A 6,114-nucleotide genomic window follows, 5' to 3' on the forward strand; every position below is an offset into this window, starting at 1 on the left:
GTTGCATAATCTGCATGATAGTCTTTTTTATTTAGCTCATGTATCTGATTCTGGTCTTACTAACCAGTGTTTATTCTTTCCTACACTGATAATTATACTTCAATACTTCAACAGTGACATTTTAAACCTGTTTTTGTTGCAAAAATTTTTGTTTGAGCAAACATCAGATTTATTTGGTTACTCTCATCTAGTCAAGTTTAAATGTGTTTCACCCACCATAAATTTTCCTTGAAATTAAGCTTTTCTGTTGTTTTGTTTTGTAACGCTGTAATAATCATTGACATGTTGATAGATGAACAAAAACACTGGCGGCATAGTCTTCATTTATTACATGAAGTTTGGGAGAAGATGGATCTGGACAAAGATGCAACTGATCCTAGTGTTGCAATTGGTTTCGATTAATTGTAGCTTTAAAGACTTCTGACATTGTAGTAACTTGTTAAAACAAAGTGCTGTGCTGTTCCTCGTGGGCTTGGAGCACAGAGGTTGGCAGTGGATCTCTGACTTTCCTTGGCTTTTTGTGCAAAATCCCCCTGTGTCCTTCTGCTCTGTGTAAATATAATGATGGCTGATGAGAAACATGCAAGCTGTTGCTCACTCCTTGCTGGTAAGGTCTCACATGGATTCGTGTCCACTCCCACACAGTGACCTGAACTGTGGCTCCAATTATAATCATGGTTATGTTTTCCATCACAAAGCTGTTGAGCATCTTTTGATTTGTTAGTATGTATTAATTATTAAATAAGCTGGTTTCAAAGTCTAATTAAAATCTAAATTTTACAATTGGCTATGTGTCTGTAAATAGCACCTGCAATTGTTCAAAAATTATTTGAAGAGCAAGGCAATTGGTATTCCAAACAATTGTTTTGTGAAGGCTGAAATCTAGATCCACTGAGAAATCTGTAAAGAAAAAATTGCAGATAGACTCCCTGCTGCTTCTCTTATAAAAAATTAAAGACAAACCAGAAAATGATGGTGCATAACTATAAAGAAATAGATCCATCTGTTAACAGTTCTATGGTGAAATTTTGTTATTGGCACTAATAACAACATAAACATTTGCATTCAGCTGAAAGCAGGCACTGATATTCACAGTGTGGTCAAAAATGTCCCTGTAGAGCTCTCAATGAGGGGAGCGTTGCTTTGAATAAAACCTATCAGGCTATTGAAGGATGTTATTTTGCTATTGTGTACTTCATTACCCCCCCCTTTTTTTTTTTTAAAGGCCTATTCCTCTCTAAAATATTTTCCAGTATTAAATTCTCCCACAGAACTGGAAGCTATCTTCCAAACATATTTTCTAATCTGTATTTTTAAACTGCCTTTTCAAGTACATAAATGCACATGCTACAATTTATTTACTCATTATTCCTAAAAACTTTGAGAAGGCTCTTTGAATGGAAGTAGAATAAATTCACTAAAGCATCTGCAAAATGAGAAGAGTTTAGTAAGTGGCTGGCTACTAATAAATCCCAGGAAAAACATACAGAAATGAAATAAGGTATTGATATAAAAAAGAGGTGTAAGCAGCATCAGTACAATACAGTAGCTTGATAAATCTGGTTTGAAATTTTAAAAAATGGGAAGAAAGTATTCCTGCTTCTGAGAAGCAGAGCTGTAGCTGGGCTCTGTGGGTCTGGAGTGCTACGTGTGTTTTCCCATTACAGGTGCACCTCCCAGCCTCCAGAAAGAACTGGCGTGAAGAGCTGGGAGATGTGATGTCCCTTTGTAGCAAAGAACATTGCACTGTGAATACCAAGTGTTGATAACTCTGTATGTGCACCTATTTATTACGGTATGGGATTCCTTCTACTGAAGATCTTGCAACTCTGAAAATATTACACAGGCTTTGCAGTAAAAACTGTCATATGCCAGAAATTCAGCTGAACGCTTTTTGGATTTCTCTCTCTGAACACCATGGAGATGATGTCTGTCACAATTGTACAGCTGCTGCAAGTGGTAATTTTCTAATCAGATGAAGCATAAGAAAAATAATTCCTTGTTACATACCTTTAAGCTACCGCATTTAACTTCTCTTCATTACCATGTAATTATCTTTTCGTTCTATAGATGGTGTGATAATTTCCAAAGCTGTTTGTGTCTGAAAATTAAGTGAAGTTGTGACATGGCTGGAACAGTCTTACTTCAGTGACCTAAACTACTTAGCTCTGGTAAATGTTCACAACAATAAAAGCTGCCTATGCAATGCCCCGTCATCACAAGTTATCCAAAACAGCTGTGACAGAGACATTGTACTTTAGGCCTGATAAGAGTCAGTGGCTGCAAATTTCTTCTCTTTTTTCTAGTTGCTTTTGTGATTCTTGTAGCTGTTGTAGAAAACAAAAGGTGAAGTTGTGTTCTAGGTCTGTTGTTTTCAATAATCTTTAAGAAGAAGATAGAGAAACTAGCCTTTTCATGTCAGAAGAGCATTTGTTCATTTGAAGGAGATCTGAACAAACACAAAAGGATCTAGTATAGTAGGAGGAACCAGAAGAGCAGATAAAATGTGGAGAAAACAAAGGCAATTTTGAGAGGTGTTTGAATTCTGTAAAAATGGTGCATTACTAAATATACTTTTTGATAAAAGAATTATAAATTATCAACAACTATACATACGTTACAACCATACAAAAGTATTGTGTGGTAAATAGTGCTCATCAAGGCCAGTAAAAAGTGTTAAAATAATTTAGGACTACTGAGTCTCCAAGCAGTGTGTTAAAACAGACCACTGATTTGCTTTATAGTAAGCCAGCTATTAAGAAATCATTAATCTTTTAATAACTGATATGGATCTAATGGAAAACATATCTGAGTCTCATCATGCTGGTGTAAAATAAGATTTATTGTAGTTTGTCAGACATTTTCTTCCTTCCCACTCCCAGTTGTTGAGAAGGATACTTTAATAGAGGAAAGAGATTTTAAGCTTGCACATTTGGCTCTTTTTGTAGCCATTATAATAGGTAGGCTTAGTACTTTTGTAGGCTCCATCAATTGTCTTACTATATTATGAAAAAATCATGTTTCTTGTTTGAGGAAAAAAACAGGGAAATAGAGAAGGTGTATCAGTGTATGGGTACGTAAGTCAAGAACAGCTAACAGCCAAAGGGCAGTAACTCAACCAGAAATGGATATTGTAGTTCTTGGACAGCAATTGCCTTGGCAGTTATTTCCCTTAGGAATGGGATAAAAACACTTCCAAAATACAGACACTTACCTAGATGTGCTTCTAACGAGTTTGTGTTCTCCCAACCTGGAGAGAATTCTCCCAATTCTGAATAAAACCCAAGTTAAAAGAATAACCTGCTTTATCTTAACCCACCTCTTTTGAGACATGCACATCAATGTTCCTTTTCCTTTCAGAAGTATTTTCCACTGCCCTGAGTCCGTTTCTTAGTTTGCTGCCCAACCTGCACAGCCTATGTGGTGAAGAAACCATCATGTCTGGGGTAATGTGGCTGGAAATCCAGTAAAAATGAGATGTGGAGAGGGATTGGGAAGCCAGAGGAGCAGCAGCCTTTGTGGGGCTCAGAGTGGTCCCTGCTGGGAGTGTGGTCTTGATGCGCTCTGGTTTCTTGCACTGCCTTCCATGGGAACTGACCCAACCCGTAAGGGAATGGAGATTTAGCAAAGCTCAAGTATCTGCTCAAGTGCTGGACTCTGTGTCTGCTTTTATTATTGATTGGCCAGTGGAGAAGGATACTGTAGAGAAATATGGCAGTGAGATGACATGAGATGAAATATTTTTTCAGTTAGAAGTGACCTCGTAATTCCCAAACCGGCGGTATGAAGTGGTACTCCAAATGATTTATGTGGGGACATCCTCATGAGTAGGAGTTGTTTTGGATCAAGTTCTAGCCACTACAGAATTTCTAACCTTATGAGAAATGTCTTTCCTATCACAATTCACCATACAAAGACAAAATTGAGAAAGCTTTGGAGCTATAGCCGGCTTAATTTATTTGTCTATGAGGTGATAATAACGTTTGGCAAATGGGGTTGAAGACAACCATGGCATTCAAGTGTTTAGGCAATGTTCAAGGCGATGCACATTTTGTCCTTGCTGTAACTTTAGATCATAAGGGCTCTAAAACATATGTTCATTTCTTGCAGATAAGGCTTGGGATTTTAAGTGCATCTATATTTAGTCCTGATGATTTTTTAAAAATTACGTTTTCATAAACTGATTAAGCCAATAAGAGTCATGCACAAATCACTTTCAAGAAATCAGTAAGGTTTTTTGCTAAAAGATTACTTAAGTGAGGTTTAGCTTCTGCAAGAGACCTTAAGGACTGTTTATATGCAAGTCTCAAGACTAGTGGATATAAAATATAAGAAATGTTAGTGAGAACTTACTCAAATAATCTGCAATTTTTTTATTCTACAGAAAGCTCTGTGAAGAGTACAGCACTTGTTACAGTTCTGTCAGGTCTCTGCAACATGGTTCTTGCACTGAGATGGATGTAAGTACCTTGAAACTGCTTATGTAAAACAAGTAATTTCATAAAATCTGACGTTTATTACTGTTCTCTTCATCATGGTGACATAAGGAGGGTATGTTACCTGTCACTTTTATTAACTTGCACAACTAGTCAGCTTGAGTGATGCTCAAAATTTCTCCTTCAAAAGGCTGTAGGAATGAAAAGGTTAAATGTAATTTTAAATGTCACTTTCTAGCAAAATACTTTCACTATGGAAAAGAAACATAAAGTAAGCAAAACTTGCTTAATTTGAAGCTTGTAGTGGACCCTGAGATGACTATTTCAAATCCCTCCATGTGGACTGGAAGAACTGCTGTAATTTCACAGCAAAATATTACTTTTACCAGACATGCATGAAGACATGCAGTGTAAAGGAAAACCGATTTACAAATATAGCTTTCCCTCATGATAAAGACAATGAAAGGGGTTTTTTTATATTTAGCCTGGAAATATGCAATGTTTTATTTGAAATTATTTGCTGCCTAGGATAAATTCATGAGATGCACACTTTTTTCACAAAAACCTCAATATAGAGAGCCAAAGGAGCACCAGCATTATTTATATAGATAAGAGAACAAACTACTTTCAGGCTGGACATTTCCAATACCATTGATGGCTGGAAAAATGATGACGAAGGTGGTTTAACTTTTGACACTGTCTAAGGGGTTTTTTGATCATGGTGAAAAGATAAATAAAATGATTAATGCTATGTCCTTAAAGGTAAGTGTAATTGTCCTGTTGAATACCTCATACTTCATTGCTGGCTCTTCAGTATTTGGGATATGCTAATAGAGACACCGTTCCTCAGTCCAGGTTTTTCCAGAACAGAAATATGTATAGTAGCTTTTCTGCTTGATAAGGTCTTGATGTTGTGTTGCTTTCCATGATTACTTTAACTAAAAACCCTCTAAAATTAGTATGTTCAGAGAATTCATTCATATCTGACCCCTGGTTTGGTTGGCAAACACCTCTAAGAACACCAAGTCTGCCACTTGATAGGTTAGTGAAAGGTTATGGGCACTCTGATAGTAGTGGAGAATTGGGTTTTTAACACTTTTAGATTTGGCAAGTTAAAATAGGCTAAGAGGTTTCAACTTGAATAAAGTCATGCAGAAGGTATGTGAGACTTATTGAGAACTGCAAACCAGACAAATTATACTGGATTGCCTAAACATAGTTCATGTTGTAAGTAGTACCACAAAAAATGAAAAGCAGTCTGAATAATCATCAGTTTTAGCCCCATTTATTTAGAGCTTTCTTTTTAGGTGTTAAACAGCTCTGAAAGTGCATAAGGGTTTAGGTCTGGGGGCCTAGGGGGTTGTTGCTGGCTGCCCTGGGCCCTGCACTGCTGGAGCTTTGTGCTATGGTTGGGCTGGCTGACCACACTCCAAAGTGGCATGGGTGGCTGGGCTGAGCTCAGGTTACTTCAGCAATGATCACCTGCAACTTTCTTAACCACTGTGAGTGGTGTGACCCTGACTGTCACCGCTTGAGAATGTGCCTTAGATTGTCCTTTCATGGCCCTGAATAATATTTTATTTTACTATGTGAATTAAACTAAGCTGTACTGGCATTTATATGTCTTGTTTGGTCTGAAGAAATGCTGAGGGGAAAAATATAGATGTGTAGAAATATA

At 37.1% G+C, this 6,114-nt stretch overlaps 1 long non-coding RNA gene across 2 annotated transcripts in view; it reads left to right on the forward strand.

The window, feature by feature from the left end:
• Nucleotides 1-3,477, forward strand: part of LOC137479293 (uncharacterized) — a 45,087-nt gene extending 41,610 nt beyond the window's left edge. Inside the window, exons 5-6 of one of the 2 annotated variants that reach the window (XR_011002139.1) lie at nt 2,071-2,171; nt 3,364-3,455. This is a non-coding gene — a long non-coding RNA (uncharacterized lncRNA). Of the gene's footprint in view, nt 1-2,070; nt 2,172-3,360 lie in introns of both variants that reach the window. The other variant, XR_011002138.1, reaches the window with a different exon arrangement.
• The last annotated feature ends 2,637 nt before the right edge of the window (nt 3,478-6,114 follow it).

This window comes from Anomalospiza imberbis, chromosome 9 (genome assembly GCF_031753505.1).
Source record: "Anomalospiza imberbis isolate Cuckoo-Finch-1a 21T00152 chromosome 9, ASM3175350v1, whole genome shotgun sequence".
NCBI lineage: Eukaryota > Metazoa > Chordata > Aves > Passeriformes > Viduidae > Anomalospiza > Anomalospiza imberbis.